This window comes from Mastigoproctus giganteus, chromosome 13, assembly GCF_048544385.1.
Source record: "Mastigoproctus giganteus isolate SK-2022 chromosome 13, ASM4854438v1, whole genome shotgun sequence".
NCBI lineage: Eukaryota > Metazoa > Arthropoda > Arachnida > Uropygi > Thelyphonidae > Mastigoproctus > Mastigoproctus giganteus.
Genome location: NC_143587.1, coordinates 133,511,837 through 133,531,916, shown reverse-complemented (window position 1 = coordinate 133,531,916; position 20,080 = coordinate 133,511,837).

Below are 20,080 nucleotides of genomic sequence, written 5' to 3'. Positions count from 1 at the left end.
TCGGCAATTACGCCACAAAGTAACGTAACACTACACACACATTAACTAAAACTACAGACACTCGCACCAAATGATCGGAGACAAAATATCAATTACTGAATTCAGTTAACTTGGTAAGGATAGACAAAATTATTAAGACAAAACAATGTTAATTACTGCCTATCATCGAGGAAGGGAAAATTATCAGCGAATCTTTATTAGCTGGAAAGGCTTTCTGAAAATGTACTCAAGCTCGACAGCAACTTAAAAACATTACACGTTATCACTTTTACAAGTTAACAACTAATCACCCTAATGAAATCATCAATTAAAAATCACTCACCAGCTGAAGTCACCAAACGGTTACATTTACTAACTATAAACATGTCAATCTACACAATTCACTGCTTAGTAAATAATACGACTGAAATCACTAAAACTACCAAAACGAAACTGTACTTCTTGACGGCTCCTCCGTCCAACACAAAGTAACAAACACCCAGATCTTTTGGCGCCCTCTATCAGTCCTTATGTGAGATATCGAGGACTGAGAAATCTTTTTAGAATAAGAAAGACATGACGCCGTACCCCTACTTAACACACAAGAAGCATCAGGTGGGGAGTACCACTCGATGTAACCCTACCCTCTCTTCGATATCCAACGCACTGGGAAAAAACCCCGTGTGTTGAATTTTGAAAAGAAAATGTACAGGTGTTTGTGCCCCTGGGAGTGTTCTACGGTCGGTTTTCGGCTTGTGAGGGGGAAACCGGGGCAAACCTCACGACCAGGGCCTGAAACCGACTAACTCCAGATACTGAACAAACAAACCGCGATTAATTGCTCGAACCCCGACACTCCATTCAGTACAGCCTAGCGCTCTTGCTAACATGGCTACCGGGCCCCAATCAACTTCCATTCATAATTATTCTTTATTTCTCCTCCAAAGAAACAAGAGTCTCAGATTTATTATTAAGCTTTATTCTTGTTAACCCTTTGCAGTCACTGAGTAACAATTTAAGTCTAATGATGAAATTGTTGCGAAAAATGATATATTTAATGTACTAGTACAGGAATTACACTTCTGAAAATTCCTGTGTATACACCTAGAAAACAGATGAATTATCAAAAAATTTAGATAAAGAGTGAAGAAGGATTGGATAAAAACGGAACATATCTACAAAGAAAGAAAAGTCTACTTATGAAACTGAAAACGATACACCACGTAACAAATAGAGCAAATTATTGCTGCAGCTGATATGAACGAAGCTACCTGCTATTAAATATGAAATGAAATAAAATAATAAAATACAAAGTAGTACTCACATTCAGTAGTGAGAAGCATGACCCTCCCGTCCCCAAGAAGCACGTCCGCACCATTAAAAAACTGAGAACTACTTTTATAACAAATAGGAAGCAGGAACTCACAAGCACTACATCTTCGAAGAAACAGCAGCGTTTGTTATGAACTCTAAAAAGAATAATTTCAGTTATTAACTGAAATGCAATCCGTTTGCAGAGTCTATAGCCTTCTCTGTATAGTCCTTATTTGCTTGGATTTGGTCTCCACAATCTACATAGAGGAAAAAATATCAGAAATGCGCTTTTGATTTTTTATTAATAATTATTATAATAAATTTATAATTTAATATATGTTTTAATTATAATTCAACTATAAAAAAGATTGTTTTTCAATTATTGATTGAAATACGATCCTTTTTGGAGTTGGATTTACAGACAAGTTTTCTTTTTCGCAGTACTTGGGTGGGTCCTTTGAAGCTGGTAAAGTCAATCGAAATGCAACCCTCCTCTATGACTAAACAATTACTTAATTAACCAATAGATGGCGCCACTATTTACTTACCAACTTTACAACAATTTGACACTGATATAAAACTTGATACTAATATAAAACTTATTATTATTATTATCCATATGGTGCAAGGAAGCCTGAGGCTTATGCTGCAACAGCCAAAAAAAAAATCACGAGTTACCCTGAGAGAGAGAGAGAGAGAGAGAGAGAGACAGACAGACGTAGAAAGGAATCACCAAGAAAGAGAAGAATGATGATATCCAACATGATATCCAGTACGGGCTTGGCACACCTTGGGTGTGCCAAGCCTGTACTCACCAGTGTGAGCCGCTGGGAATAACAAAACTTTAACTTCTCAAACCAATATTATGCCTAGACGTAAAAGTTACCGATTTTTTGGATGAGTAGGGGCTTAAATGTGTGAAAGTTTGCCTTTAGTAGCCAGTGGGCAGTCGATTGCTGGAACAGACTTCCATCTGTTGTTTTGGAAGTTGATAGCTTAAATAAATTTAAGGCTGAACTAGACATTTGGAGTGACTGGATGGGTGAAATGGGAAGGGTTTTTTTGGCTGATGCTGAATAAGCTTGCTTTCTTGCATCATATGCCTCGACTAATGCTAATCTCAGCCTTCACTGGGTAGGCGCTCGTTTCTTTGAATTTTTGTTGTTTATTTTTATTTTGATTTCTAAATTGTCATAGAAATGTTTTATTTTGATTTCTGTATTATCAGAGACAAAAATAAATAAATAATAAAAATATAAGCGAATATATGTAGCAACATTCAAGTTATTCAATAATGTTTCCAGTTTGCTCTCTGCACACCATCTTTCCAGTTGATACAGGCCACTTAACATCTTACTCTTACCTTTAAATACCAAGACCTCACTTGCCATCATCCACCTTGGTCTCCTTGGACACTCCCCATTATGGGTTTCTGTATCATTAATTCTATAATTCTGTCTGGATTGTGGTTGACAATCAGGTCTCCAATATTCTTGTTCCTTGTACTTTCGCTAACATGCTGATATAGACAATAATTGGCCAATCGATTTTGAAATGCTGTGGTGAGTTTCCTTCCAAATCACTCCAAGGGTAGATAGAAATTTCCCATAATAATAATAAGGACATGAGCTCACCTTTATAATCAAATTATAATAGAAAATCATGCAGCCTTTGTAGTAATTTATTTTACATAACAGCAATTGTTAGTGGGATTTTTAAAATGAATTATAACTTCAAGTTTCTTAGTTTTTTTTTTTTTTTACCAAATGGAGTAGCCATAGTGAATAGGCGTCTATAGACTAGAACCATATTTGCCTTACCCTAGTTATGCTCCTTACAGTCATGTGAGGAATTTATGCCTTTAGATATTAAAATATAAATATTTATTACAACCTATTAGGTGATAAACTTTCTACTATGTTTTTAATGATTTACTATCGGTTATAACATACACTGAGTGATCACTGAATTATGACCACTTACCTAATACTTCATCGGTCCTCCTTTTGCCCTCAGTACAGCATTTATCCGATGTGGCATTGATTCAACAAGATGTAGGAAGCGTTCGGGAGGTATGGCCGACCAAACTGTGTAATGCGGCCAGCAATGAGGGTATGGGGTTGATTATCCAGAGGCCTGATATGCCTTTCCATAGTGTCCCACATGTGCTCTATGGGACTGATATCGGGCGAGTTCGGAGGCCAATCGATATGCTGGAAAGCCAGAACTGTGTTTCTCAAACCATTCCTGCACAACAAGTGCCCGATGGTTCGGCGCATTGTCATCTTGGAAGACGCCATCGCCATTCGGAAAGAAGTGTAACATAGCGGGGCGTACACAGTCAGCAAGCAGTTGACGATGCACTTTTGATACCATGCATGATGGATCAAAAGCCTCATGTTGTTGACGCCAAATCCGTACACGATCATCCATGGTGTAAAGTAAATAACGTGACATCCGACCAGCACACCTTCTTCCAGTCTTCTAACGTCCAACTTGCATGCTCTTTTCACCAGCCGAGTATTTTACGCCGATGAACCTTAGTTAGGAGAGGATGCCATAGGGGTCGTCTGCTGGTATAGCCCATACATACGAGCGTGCGATGCATGGTCATGCCAGATATTGTTCCGGGTTGGCCCATGTTCTATTGGGTAGTCAACTCCTCTTCAACATGCTGCGCCTGTTCGCCAATACGAGACGTCGGACCCGGCGCTCACCTCTAATATCAACCTTTCGCTGACCTTTGCAGTTTTGCCGTCGGGTCGTTGTTTGACCATTTTGACGCCAGTCCTGGTACACTTTAACTACGGCGGTTCTCGAACACCCCACCAGTTCAGGCGTTTGGGAAATGGAGCCACCAGCTCGTCGAGCACCCAAAATCTATCCTTTATCAAAGTCCGATAAATTCTTCCTTTTACCCATCACACTCGGAATTTTACTACATACTGAACTACTGACACTTTATCTATGCTACGTAGGTCGACTAACTGCACACTCTCGTCCCTCACGTGGTCAACGGGTTGCATTCACTTTTGTAGGGTTATACACTGGTGTGCAAAACTTAAGGACCAACACTGTTTTTAAAGGTAACAAATTTTTTACTTAAGGTACTTTTTACTGATGAGAGTAGATTCAGTCTCAGCAGCGATTTTGGACGTCAGCTAATCTGGCGAGAGGTTGGCACACGGTATCACTCCGCAAACATCACTGAAAGGGATCGATATGGCGGTCGAGGTGTTCTCGTTTGGGGGAGGCGTTATCTTGGATGGACGTACACAACTCCAGATACTGGAAGGTGCTGTAACCGGTGCACGCTACTGTACTGAGGTAATCCTTTCCCATGTGCGTCTGTTCCGAGGTGCCATTCACCCCGAGTTCGTGTTTATGGATGATAACGCCACACTCCATCGCACTGCAGCTATTGATATGCTTTTGGAAAGTGAGGACATTGTTCGTATGGATTGGCCTGTCCGTTCCACCGATCTAAATCCCATCGAACACATATGGGACGCTCTGGGGAGATGCCTAGCGTCAGGTCCACACTCACCAGAAAATGTTCACCAGCTGCAGATGGCGCTGACAGAGAAATGGACGATGTTACCGCAAGAACTTATCAACAACTGTTCTAAGTATGGACGGGCGGTGCAAAGCCTGCATCAACATTAGGGGTGGCCATATCTCCTACTGAGGACCACCTCTTCCCTTTGTTCCATCTTTCGCAGTGATGCATCTGCATCATGGCAGCCTGTACTATGTTGCCGTTTTTGAATAAAGTCCCTCTGTACCGTTTGGTTTCCGTTGTTGTTTCCTTCATCATTTCTGTACCTCGCGAGGTTCCTTTAATATGCTTTTCCCATATCCAGCCACTCCTATGAGAAGCTACAGGTGAAAACCTGACTGCTCCTTAAATTTTGCACACCACTGTACTCGCCATCCAAGACCAGGTAATCAGCACTAGGAACTACAGAAAATATATCGACAAGGACCCAGGAATAATAAACGATACATGTGGATCTGGAATCTGGCCAGCCCAAAAACAGTTCAGCACATCACTGCAGGATGTAGGTGACGCAGTGATTATCCAGACGGAGTACACTCACAGACACGACCAGTTCGCCAGGATAATACATCAGAAGGTAGCGAAGAAATAACAGTTGATCAAAGAGAGTATACCGTACTACAAGTATGAACCTCAGGCCATACTAGAGACCACTACGACAAACTGTACTGAGACTGCGCCATAAGAATGGACAACTATTATTTTTAGGCCATCCAAATAATTAAATTCATCTGCCGTGCTATGTGTCTTATGTCTGTTAATTGCGTGTGTTCTATGATCGATTTGTCTGTTTGCTGGATGAAAACCCCTGTTTCTGGGAAAAATTAGCCGCAATAGGTTATGGGAGCCACGGACCCACCCGAGTCACATTGCTAGCACCAGGACACAGGACATCAAATAGGCGATAGAACATCAGCACTGGTCATTGGAGACTGGTCTCCTGGTCCAATGCCCCGTTTCTAGTTATTTCGAGCGGATAAATATAAATATTTATTACAACCTATTAGGTGATAAACTTTCTACTATGTTTTTAATGATTTACTATCGGTTATAACATACACTGAGTGATCACTGAATTATGACCACTTACCTAATACTTCGTCGGTCCTCCTTTTGCCCTCAGTACAGCGTTTATCCGATGTGGCATTGATTCAACAAGATGTAGGAAGCGTTCGGGAGGTATGGCCGACCAAACTGTGTGTAATGCGGCCAGCAATGAGGGTATGGGGTTGATTATCCAGAGGCCTGATATGCCTTTCCATAGTGTCCCACATGTGCTCTATGGGATTGATATCGGGCGAGTTCGGAGGCCAATCAATATGCTGGAGGGTGGTAACTGGCGGAAACAGCACGAAGCTATGCACCCATCATATCAACAAGGAACTGTTCAGGCAGCAGACGGTCAGTAATGGTTTGGGGCGTGTTCAGCTGGCACACATTGGGACCTCTGATACGTCTAGATGCATCATCTTTGAATGGTCCAGGTTACGTGTCCATCCTTGCAGACCATCTGCATCCCATCATGGTCATCAAGCACCCACGGGGCAAAACCAAAACCAAATTATGATATTAGGGCCTCCGTAAATTATTATATCTACCCATATATTTATTTGTCTGTTAACTGCGTGTGTTCTCTGGTCAATTTGCCTGTTTGCTGGACGAAAAAAACCCAATTTCTGGGGGAAAAAACCTTGCTATCTATGCCTGAGACCGAATAACTCAGCCACGGAGTGAATAAAGCCCACTAAAGTTCCTCGCGTCATCGACGGGATTCGAATCCGGGCCTTTTCAACCCGGTGTGGGGAGGAAGGTGACGATACCATTGTGCTACCGCGCCTGTGTGCAAAAAATTATACGGCATCCCATTAATTAAAAACATTAGAAAATAATATTCTAAAATTTAACATAATTTCTCTCTAAATCAACCCAAAGTTATCACTTTATAACGCCAGTGAACACCACATTATGAAAAGTAAAAATAAACCGCACACAAAGAGTTAAATAGCCAGCATCTCTTTTATTTGAAATAAAAAGATACAAATACAAGAAAACAATTAATAGACAATAATAGCAAATAACAAATGATAAATAAATAAATATACATATTATACATATTTATCATTTATCATTAAGTAGAATGAACTTTTAATTTGTAAACACAAAATAAGTCATTAAACGAATTTGACTTTTCTAGCTTTCATTAAAGAAAAACTGTGGATAATGTCATGAATATCAAGTTGATCAAGTATGTCAGACTCAAATGAAATTATCGCAAGATCTGATAGTCTATTTTGCAACATTGTGGAGCGTAAATAATTTTTTATGATTTTTAATTTGAATATGATTTTTAATTTAAAATTTTTAATTTAAAAAGAGATAATGATAAAAGAATGCGGAGGGCTATTGTGAAGTTTGGATAAACTGCTATTAAATCATTTGAATAAATATATTGAATTATTTGGTATTACATCATTTTTTTAAATCAATTATAAATGGTTGACAATGAAAAAATTTTTCACATAAATCATTTGCATCAATGTCTGACTGAATTTCATTAGTTAATTTCTGTTGCAATTTTTTGCAGCAGGATAATAGGTTTGTGAATTATTCAATGTACATAAAAATTGAAACGAATCCATATGTTGTTTTAATAAAGTAAAGCTTTCTTGTATAGAAAATAAAGTTTGATCTATTATGCAGAAATAAAAATTAACTTTGAATGAAGTGATCGATATCAGTTAAAAACTTATTTAGTTCATTTAATGCATCTAAAGAAAGTTGCAAATTTATAGCTGTAGACTGAAGAGTTTTACTTACAAAATTTACTTGATTTAAAATTTCCTACTACACTGTAATGGAGCAAATAAATGCAAATGTAGAAATTTTTTTCTCCGAGTCATTTTGCTTGGTATTTAGATTGTTCGTCGACTCTTGAAGGATCATTAAAAATTTCAAATAATCCATTATAAATTTCAGGGAAATATTTATAGAGAGCTTTATGGCATCGATTCTGCTTGACCACCGTGTTTCGGATAAGGGCTTTAACGTTAAATTAGTAACATGATTGATTAAAATATTCCATCGATTAGTAGACACGAAAAAATAATTGTATAATTCTTGTACTATATTAAAAAAATTAATTCTTTCATGGTTGATATTAGCGGCATCATTTACAATCAAATTTAAGCTGTGATTTGCACAAGGGACACGAGGGTTCAAGTCTAAAATTCTTTTTTGTAGACCATTATTTTTGTCGCGCATGTTAGAGCCATTATCATTGTCTTGGCCTCTTATGTTATTTATGTCTAAATTTAATATTTTTAATAGATTAATAACAAATGTTGTTAATTCAGCTCAGGTGACATCTAAAATCGGATAAAATGCTAAAAAATGTTCATGAATTTCTATCGATTTTAATGCTGAATTGAAACGAATGAATCTAATTATCACACTTATTTGTTCTATATGAGAAACATCCGGAGAACAATCTAATATAATTGAAAAATATTTATTTTGTTGACATAAAATTTATAATATGATTTTTAATATTTGATGCAATTAAAGAAAGTATTTCTTTTTGAATTTTGTCTCCAAGATAAGAGGGCATATTTTTAAATTCAGAATCGTTAGTTACACGTCGCGTATGTTCCAGCGAGTGGACTCTGTTAAAGATGAGTCATTAATTAACCTAACTGCCCTCTTCTGAATGGAATCTTGAAGCCTGAGAGAGGATTTGGGGGCACCGCCCCAGATGTGGGAACAATATTTCATGGTAGGGCAGCTTTACGATTTGTACAGAGTGAACAGCTGTTTGATAGCTGTCGAGAGCGAAAGAGAAAACCAAGTTTTTTAGATGTAGAGAAGAAATATTTGTAAAGTGCTTGTGTCAAGAGAGATTAGAAGTCAGGGTGATCCCCAAAAGAGATATATCATTTTGCCTAGAAATCGGAGTGTCACCAAAGATAAGCATAGGAGCAGAATCCTTTTAGCTAGATATAAGACAAGACTGAGTTTTAGAAATATAGAAAGCAAGTAAGTTGCCTTTACTCCACTGGAGAATTACCTGGAGATAGACATTTAAGGAATTGATTTCGGATATTCGAGAAGATGAAGCTGATTGAGCAGGACAAGGTTTCTCAAACTGGAAAGTGAAATGGAACGTGCTATCATCAGCAAAATTATGGATAGGAATTCCGATCAATGAATGAAGGTCATTAATATACAAGAGAAAAAGAGTGGGGGAAAGAACTGAAGCTTGGGGTACAACAGTATTAGTGGAGAAGTTAGAAGCCATCTACCATCGCTCTCCGTGAGCAGTCAGAGAGAAAACTGGATAACCAATTACAAAGAACAGTTGGCAAACCATAAGACGGAAGCTTGTTTAGATCTTTATGCGAAACATGATCGAAAGCCTTTGGGATCTCAAGAGCAACTGCTTGTGTTTCAATGAACTTTACCATTGAATTTGTCCATAAATTGGTAACATAGACCAGAATATCACCTGTGGATGCATACTGGTGATCGTTAATCAGACAGAAGGTTTCTAGATAGTTTTGAGTGACGGTTAAGTGATTTCTCCATTACATTAGAAAGAGTAGAAGTAATTTCATGGGAGGGATTTGTCACTCTTTTTAGTAACTGGCTTGATATGAGCAAATTTCCAAGCAGAAGGAAAAACACCTTTGGAACAAGAAAGTGAAAAAAGGCGGCAAAGAAGAGGAGCAAATTCAGGAGCACAGGTTTTGAGAAAAAGTGGAGAAATACCATCAGGACCTGCAGCTTTCTTAGCATCAAGATTCGTCAAAATTCTTCTGACATCCTTTTGTCAGAAGACCACAGGAGGCATTGAATGGAGCGTGTTGGGAATGGAGAGAGGTGTTTTACCAAGATCATTAATACATGAGTTGGAAGGAAAATGGAATGCAAGCTGGTTATCTTTATCCTTGGCCGAAGTGGGAACAGAACCATCTGGTTTTGACAGATGTGGGAGCAGAGATGGGCAAAATTTGGCGCCAATAGTTTTGGCAAGAGACCAGAATTTTTGGCTACCATTAGTGCAAGAAGCAAGTTTTCTACTCTTAGCCTGTTGAAAATCTAGTTTGGACTGATTAATAACTGCTTTACAATTTTTGCAAGCTTTGGTGTAGGCAGAAAATAAAATTGAAGAATTGGAAACAAGCCAATTACGACGTGCAACATTCTTCTCCTGAATGGCCGTAGCACATTTATTGGAAAACCAAGGTTTGGACAAAGGACGAGATTTTACGGTGCAGTGTGGGATAAAGGATTCCATTCTTACTATTATAATTTCACTGACACGATCTGAGCAAACGTTGACAGAAGTTTTGAAACAGTAGTCCAACCAAGGAAAAGAAATCTTGCAGGTCATCCCATTTTGCATTCTTGTAATGCCAAACAACACGAGGTAGGGAATAGCCATGAGATAAAGGCTCCATTGGAGAAGAGACAATCACTAAGTTGTAATCTGAGGTGCCTAAAAGACCACTCACTTCAACTGTGTACTTAGATGGGTTGTTTGTGAGAAAGGGATAAAGTGTGTTGGCTGTATGGTTAGGATTGTCCGGTATTCTTGTAGGTAAACGAACAATGTGTGCAAGGTCATTAGTAAATGCAAAAGCCTCAGCATCTCGACCAGCTGGGTTGTTGTGACTAGAAAACGGAAGCTAGCTGGAGTTGTGAACATTAAAATTACCTCCCTGTTAGGAAAGTTTGACTGGAGAAAGTCAAGTTGCAAAAAGAGAAAGTCGAAGAGCTCCAAGTGATTAGTGGAGTTGGGTGAACGGTAGAGACTACAGATGAATTTAACATAATGAGGTAGAGATTTTAAGCAAGAGTAGATTGAAAAGAGATTCCAAATTACCAAGTCTCTGACAGGGAATATCGGAGCGGACATATGCACAAGTACCACTTTCGAGACGAAAGGAATCACAGCAAATAATTTGGGCAACTGAGATGAGCAGTAATTGAATCCACCGATAACCTAGATTCTGTCAGAAAAAGTACGTGGGGTTTGGCAGACTGCAAGTGGAAATGGACATCATTGAGATTACAATTGAATAATTTGTAATCTCAACGATGTCCATTTCCACTTGCAGTCTGCTTATCTTTTCACAGATAAGCTTACTCTATTAGTTTGACAATTCACAGTGTATTCGATAGTAAGAAAAAGTGGGGGGACCAGCTGTATGAAGGAATAAAATTTTTGGATATGGCATACACATGGTAAGAATATACCCAGATCCTTGACATAAAATGGCCTTGACAATGTACTCGGACTCCCTCCAGTCACTGTCTGGCAGAGTAGAGGTAGCAAGATTATACACTAGCTGATCCGGAAGCCTCCTAAAGTGTTACCAATAGGTTCAGTCCAGTGTACCAACTAGCGTCCGGCTTGCAAACACCGTTTTAGAGCTGTACCTTCGAAATTTAAGGAAGATTGGATCTCGCCATGATGTCCATCATAACCTCAAAAGTCATCAGTCATACTGTATGATGGAAGAGATGGGGAAGGGTTGACTGGAACTTAGGTCTGGAGACTAAACATGCGTTCTACCACTTCAAGCCTCCAATAAGAAAAGTGGTGGTATTGCACTGGTTGATGAGTCATCTTGCACCGGTTGGTGAGTCATCTACCACCTAGTATTGCCTGGTAACACAGAGGGGCGGCATTCCTCCATGTGGTGTGGGCGCCACACCTCGACCCCTGCTTACGTTTACACCTGGGTGGTCACCCACCGTTTTCTTGTGCATGAGGGTTATACCCAGGATTACGAAATCACACCATCGTGAAGGTGCAAGCAGAGGATTTGGATGTCACAGACTCTCCGGACTTCGTCGAAATTGGTTCCACTTGACTTGATTGTTAACTGAATATCAGTTCCATGAGCATTTTAGACTCCCAGGTAGCAAGTACAGCTTGTCTGGGATATCTGAGAGAATGTCTGTGACAACTTCAAGGACCAAATATATACATAGGGGTCTGTAGATCTCAGTAGTTTGGGAGCTGCTGACTTAAGACTGTATTTCGTAACAGATACCAGTTTGCAAACAGTCTTGCTCCTACCTTTAATATCACTGGATAAAAACAAAACTTTTTTTTTTTTTATGTGTGATAACTTCTCTTCCAATCCACTTTGTACACAATCGTCTGTTGACTGACCCATTATTTGGGTTAACAGTTAGCCAAGCTTAAAAGAACCACATAAATGTTGATCAAAAAATTTATTTATTCATCAGCTCCTCAGTTGTCATTGTTCTAAACTTATCCTGTAGTGAATCAATATACAGTAATACCCCAAAGTTACGGGATAGGTGGGTCCGACGAAAAACGCTTAAGTCGAATTCGCGTAAGTCGGGGTACAACTTTGCATATAAATTTAAATATAAAATATAAATACATATAAATTTTGTTTAATTGGGACGAAGGACTAACAAAAACACTAGTTTAGAAGAAAAATATTTAATAAAATTGTAGTTATTTATACATATTAATACAAAATATGTATTAAAAAATAAATGAGTTACGTAAAAAAGTTATTTCGATGTCGATGGCTTCATAAAATCTAACAAATTCGTCTGACGACAGCGCGATTTCTTTTTTCACGCAGAATTTCTTCGTAGCAAGCTAATAATTTTTTTTTATTCCTTGCTTTGTAGCTATAACGCGTTCTTCGTTGGAGTCTATGTGTTCTAAAATTTAAGCCCTTTTCAATTGAGCTGAGACCTTCTGTCAAACTTGCAATTGTCATGTGCTTTTCTGGTGGAACTGGGTCTGAAGTGTCGGATACTTCAGTGGCGTTTTGCTCACGCATCTCTATGAGCTCATTCATTGTTAGCTCCTGACTATGTGAATCCAACAGCTCGTTGACATCATCACCATTGACTTCCAAATCTAATTGCCTGGCAAGATTAACAACTTCTATCACATGAGAGACATGATCAGTTTCTGGCGTTGTTTTCGTCTTGTTTTTGAAAAAAAAAAAATGGACAAAGTTTCTTCCAGACATTATTCAATGTTTTTTTGTGAATTTAATCCCAAGATTGTTCAATGATTCTTACGGCATCTAAAACATTGTTTCCAAAAGTCTTTAACAGATATCTCACTATTTTGTCATAGCTTCATTCAGACGTGCAAACGAACGCCTCGTGTAGTAAGCCTTGAATGTTTTGATGACTCCCTGGTCCATCGGTTGAAGCAAGCTGGTTGTGTTTGGAGGCAAAAACACAACTTTCACACGTGGGCCGAAATTAATTAGGGTGCATTGTCAATAAGAAGCATCACTTTAAATGGAATCTGTTTAGACTTGCAATAACGTTCGACTTCGGGTATGAAGTGGTGACCAAACCAGTCCTCAAAAACGGAAGCTGTCACCCAAGCTTTATGATTTGACTTAGAAATCATTGGTAAGCTAATTTTAGATATATACCAAACGAAAAAATCAAGAACTGCGTAACTCCGAGTTCGCGTAAGTCGGGGTATTACTGTACTTCAGTCTTTTATCTAGCACTGTACATTTGCAAGTGTTATTTCAATTTACCTTCTTTGACTTTCAATGAGTTGAAAAGTGCCTTAGTTCATCTATGTTTATGACACTCATGAGCTGAAATGAATTTGGGTGCACCTGAATGCCATTCCAATTCTTCTTACACATCTGTAATGTGATATACATATTTGATTAACAATAAGATAGTTTTTAAATGAGCTTCCTGTTTCAATATCTGGACAGATTATTCTTGCCAGTGTTCAGCTTTCTTTTCTCTTATGAACATTATTGCATCACGATATTTGTCAGAAAACGACTGTGAAGCTGAACTGCCTTTTCCAACACATCCCAGACATTCTCAAATGGATTCAGATCTGGAGAATTAGACAGCCAGGGAAGTGTTGGAAATGTTCCTAGAACCATCCAGATACAATTTTGCATGGTGATTAGTTACAGTCATCTTGAAAGAATCCATCACAATCTATGCAAAAATGTAGAACTGCAGGGTAAAGTTGGTGTGATGAGATAGAAATATATTCACTGGAGGTAACTTGACTGTCTTTACAGCTGAAGTAATGTTCTCAGGATATATAATGCTATGTTTGTTCTTTTTTGTTTTAATATTATCCTGAGGATTCCTATACAGCACAGTAATGGTAAACACCATGGCTTTATTTTTACTACATTTCCGCAATTGCAAGTCCTTCACAAGCGTGCAGCACACTTCATGAAGCCCAACGTTTATCTTGATTACCTCATTTAATTCTAAAATATGTGGCATATACATTTTTGATAAATGATGTTATATCCTGCCTTTGTTGTACCACAATGTAGTTACTGAAAATGCTGCAAAATATATTTGGGAAGTTCACACAATCATGAATTGCAATTTTCAAAGATACAGAATATAAAAATCATGTTAGAAGCAAATACTAGTTGGCATGACTGCACCAGAGAACAACTGAAAGCAGAAGAACTTTCAGGTTTATAGCTTAGGGTTACCAGATCTAGAATTCAAAAGCTAGGACAAAATAGGAAAAAAACTGAGACATTTTAAAAATTATATTTATTAGTAAAAAATTGCAATGCATATTTATTGTTATGCCAATCATTTTCAGTAAGTAATTATAAAATGTTTTACAATTCATTTTAAAATTATAAGTAACCAGCAAAATACTATTCATAGTATTTGTTTCCATTTTATTTCTAATGTTGCTCCATTGATTGCTAATTAATGAAAATACATGCTCTATTTGCTCACATTCCCATTGTGAGCAAAAATATAAAATGTATATTCAGCAATTTTTAAAAGCTCATAACTCTTGCATTGATTAAAATATTCAGCTCACTTTCTATGGACTAACAAGTTTTCCCAATTATCATCTTTTTTTTTTCTCAGAAACAAATTCCTTAAAATTCATAAATTGGTCAAATAATCTACTATCATCGATTTTCAATTAGACAAATGATGATGATAGTCCACTTGTGTAATTATAGGTAATACAGTCCACTTAACACAGCAAACTGCTTTCATTTATTCTATTGTATTGACCAAAGATGCAATGCACAAAATATTTAATGAAAATTCATTTTATGATGAGATGATTTTTTTAAATTGCAAAAAACCTGGATGCAAGTGCCCTAGTTTTTTGTAATTTAAAATCTGTGAGGACATCCTAAAAACTAGGACATGTTATTGGAAACACGGAAACATGGTAACCCTAATATAGCTACATGACTCGCAGGTATCGACATGTCTAAAGATGTCTGGGTATGTCTATACATGTCAGTCACAATGGAAGTAGTATGTATATCACAAATAAATGGGGTATGTATCTAAGAAAGCAATTCTTACTGTTTGTGAAAAAGCTGTATGCGATAGGTTAAAATGGTTTGGATTTTTAGAATTAGCACTAAAAGTACTCAGAAACACCATGAAAACAAACATTAAAATATATGCAGGCCAGTGTAATCACTTTAATTCTTTCTTTCTTTCTTTATTTTGTAATAAAAAATGCAAAATAAAAATCATTGTAAGTAAAACAACAATTTGTGAATCTTCAAGTTCCCATTTATCTGACTAAGTAAAATTTCAAACAAGACTTAAAATGCCTTCACAAGCAATAATGATAATTAAAACTCATAGAAAAATATTTTAGTCCACCAATTCTTATCTATTGTTAAATGTAACTTCAGCACAAGAAACACTATTCTTAATGCTTGAGGGAGAAGAATAAAAAAAAAAAAAAAAAAACAGGCCTAGAATTCCTAATCTCTAGTTCTATGCTTTCTTCTGTGGGAATAATTAAAAACTTTTACAGTATTATTCTGTATACTTCATTTCCTTATGTTCTCAATTTACAACATTCAGTGTAATCACGGTGATGCTACATCTCCCACAGAGTAGGATGCAATCGTCACATATAAATTGTTGTAGTTTATTTCAATTTAAAGTATGTAAAACATTTTTAGGTGATTGATAGAATCTCTTAAAAGTACCGTATAAGAATTAGACTAATGTGAGAAATAGCATAAAGGTTTAATTTTCGGTACTCACCTCAATTGATTTGATTTGTTACATGATCTTAAAGTGGAATAAGATTAAAACTAATTAAGAATTTTGGTTAAAATTAATAAATACAGATGGAAACATTAAAAGATCTGTGATTAAAAATGACCCGGGAAGAAGTGCTCCAATTTATTCCTGCTTGTCTTGTATAAAATATTAACGTGTTGAGGTTAAAAGTGGCCAATAGTCGTAATGAGAGACTTTCGTATAGATGTCTTCGGTTAGCAATAATAGATATAAGGAGAATTATGTGTCCTGATTTCCCTTGATGCATTGCAAAGCACGTGGGAACCTCACGTGACAGGTCGCAGGCCCGTGAAAGCTTTGTCGTGAGTTTTGTGTTCAAAACATTAAGATTAGTATAATGGCGACACCATTCTATAACGAGTGCTTCATATTGAAAGATTTTGTAATTGGATTTTAAATTATTAATAGGAATGGCTGAATCAATTAGTGGGTTGTGGTTATGGAGGTGAATGTGTTGAGTGAGTTCAGTGCTGGAGTGATCTGTTTTGAAACTATTATAGCAGTAGTATGCAAGTGTGTTGGAAGTCTTTATTGTACCGTATTTTGCAGATGTGCTTCTGATACAGCATGCGTTGCATCCTGGTTGACATTTAATTAGATAAACAATATTATTATTAAAATCAGTCCATTTCCCAAGAAACCTTGGGTCACCCTGGGATGGCTCTGTGCCAGAAGGGTGATTGATGTCGCTTATAGGGTGATTGTGTGTTTCTTTATAGGCATTAAACATAGATCCTAATTTATTATCCGATGAAAATGTTTGAGTTATATCAGTGTTAGCAAATATTTGACGAAGTTGTCGAGTTAGTCTACGTGTATTTTGTTTGTTATCATGGATTGTGTTGTGTGGATTATTAATTCTGTGTTCAGCAACAGAAATTATGTAAAGAATTAGTTATAAGGGATATTGTCTAGCAATAAACTTCTTTGTGAGATACTGGAGTTCTGTGAGTAGATCGTCACATGAACAGTATTTTATGGCATTATGAATCTGATTATAAAGAACAGATATTTTAATACAGATTTTTTAGGATGTAGAGCTGCTGGAACGAGTGCAGAGAAGGACAAGATTAGTGAATGGAACAAAGGGTTGCTCTTATGAAGAAAGGCTTAAGTTTTGCAAATTACAGTGTCTGGAGACTAGGCACTGGCGAGGTGATCTGATAGATGTGTATAAAGCCTTGAATGGTTTGAGCATGCTCAATGCTGATGGGATTCTTCCTCTTGCTCAGAATAATCACCTGAGAGGGCATAAATTCAAATTGAGGAAAGACAGATGTAGGATAGATGTGTGGAAATTTGTCTTTAGCCAGTGGGTAGTTGGTTGGTGGAACAGACTTCCATCCCTTGTTGTGGAAGTTGATAGCCTAAATAAATTTAAGGCTGAGCTGGACAGGTATTTCGAACGAACGGAGGAGTGAAGTGGAAGTTTTTTTTTTTTTTTTCTGATGCTGGCTTTCTTGCATCATATGCCTCTACTAATGCTAATTCTAAGTGGGGTGGTGTGTTTGGAAATGTAGGTATTTACCTGTGTTCGTTTCTTTTCTATAGATTTTAGTTCCTAATTTTGTATCTGTTTTATGTATATTGTGAGGTGAAGGAAATTAATTTTATTGTCATTTCCTATTATAAGAGTGTATTAAAGCCTGTCGTGAATAGTGTTGAACTTAACAAAGGTAATGTCAATAGAAGATTTGTCTCCCATTAACAACACGTTATCGGCATAGCGCATGTAGAGTTTAATATCTGTGGGAAACAGTTGAAGTACTTGATTCTCAATGGTGGCTAAACAGATTTGATCAGGGGGCAGAGATTCCTAGTCCCATGGGGAGACCAAATAGTTGTTCGAATATTTTGTCCCAAAATCAGAAATGTCTGGCATCAAGAAAAGTTGAGGTAAGTTCTAAAATGCTGCTTATACTAAGGGAAGTGTGTTTGATTAAAGTATCATCAGCTGCTAGGAGTTCTTGTAAGGATTGTAATGTGAAATCTAAATGTACATTAGTGTATAAGGAAACAACGTCAAAAGTGGCTAATATATGTCCTTCAGAAATTAGTAGTGGAGTTATGCGTTCAAAAGCCTGGTTGGTGTTGCAAAACTCTAAATTTTGAGAATCTTGTGAGGGGTGATATGATTTTTACCAAGGTGGAAAGATTGGCAAAGGCAGATTTGCTGAAGGAAATAATTGGTCGTAAAGGGAGGTCAGGTTTATGTAATTTTATGATGCCAAACATGAGGAAGGATATTGCTACGGATGCCGATTTGTTGTAGTGTGTGGAGATTAATATCCTTGTTTGATCTTAGTCTCCTTAAAAATAAGGTCAAGTTTATGTTTTGATCTGGGAATGTTATATGTGCTGTCAATTTTGTAAATGCCCATGTCAGAAAGAATGAGCCGCATTTTGTTGATGTGTGCTTTTGTCTAAAATGGCAATAGTATCATCTTTATCAGTAATTTTTGTATATTTAATAGTTATTGCTTCGTCATATTAAGTTGTGATACTAGTCGGGAATTGATAAAGTTGTTGATCTCATGTATGATTCGCCATTTGTCCGGGTGGTTATCTAATTTTGTTTGCAACTCAACGATGCATTCTTTAATGGGATAAAGTTGGTTGTTTATTGCAAAATTGAACCCGTATTCAAGTCTGGATAATGCAGCTGGGGTAATTGGTTGTGATGAAATATTGACGATAGATAGCCGTTTAGGGGTGTATGTTTTTTGTGTAAGTGTGTTCCATTTTTTTGAGTGTATTTCTGTCACAGTGTTGAGAGTTGCATTTATGCGTATATTATTAAGATCAACAAATTCAGATCAGGGGCAGATCATGTCAACACCATGCCTGTGTTGACATGCACTTTTTTAGTCTAAATTTAAGGTGATGTATTTGATATAAAAGATGATATTTGTTACGGAACCTATTATGTAACTCTTCGCGGATGATTGAAATTGATGTTCGATGCATGATGTGCAGGTATATTTTACAGATATTCTTGGAGCATACGCGGGCGAATTTAGGAATATTATCACGCATGAAGCATTTTTGTAAGAATGAAATGTGAAGTTTGCTTGTAAAATATTTTGTGATTTTGGTATAATGTGATTTCATGTTAAGCATGTTTGAATCCATTAGGGAACAGGTTGAGGACAGACTGTGCAGATGAGGTGGATATAAATAGCGTTAAAATATCTTAAGTAGTGACGACCTAGGTGATTGATAGAATCTCTTAAAGCACCGTATAAGAATTAGACTAATGGGAGGAACAGCATAAAGGCTTAATTTTTGGTACTCACCTCAACTGATCTGCTTTGTTACATGATGTTAAAGTGGAATAGGATTAAAAATAATTAAGATTTTGGTTAAAATTAATAAATAGAGACGGAAACATTAAAAGATCTGTGATTAAAAATCTTTTAATCACATATCAAAATTAATCAAAAATTAAGCCTTTATGCTATTTCTCCCATTAGTATGTAAAACATTGCAAAAAATTTATTATCACTGAAGGTTCCCAGCATAAGCTTGCAGCATATGGTCTTGTTTATTTAATTTTATTTAACAGTCTATTCTGTGTTTGTCATATCAATCCCCAATACCATTAAATGAAGTCTCATCTACATTACACAGTGACAATAATAATTAATAATAATAATTTTAATAATTAAAGTTTGAGTTAATTATATGATGCTCCAAAGAAGCTATTAAAGAAAATTTAACCACAAAAACAATACATATTATAACATGAACTGAGGAATTTATTTTTTTAAACACAATGATTCAATGATATCTTGTACATTTTTTAAAAAATTTCATGATCTTGGGAAATTTACCCAGGAAATAAAATTAATGACAAAACAGAATGCTTAAAAAACAAACATTTCAATGTATATTACTCAAACTAAATTGAAATATTAAAACATTTAATTTTTGTTTATTGTGTATAACACTATTTTTAACAATGATTTTTTAAATAAATTTTTCTATAAATGGATATAGCATTTCATATTTTGTACACATATTTTTATTAATTTAATTTGATTCTTGTAGTTTGATATTTAAATTTTTAAAGCACGGCAAACAAAGATTAGAGAAATTAATTCAAGTCCTTAGGATAGATAGAGAGAA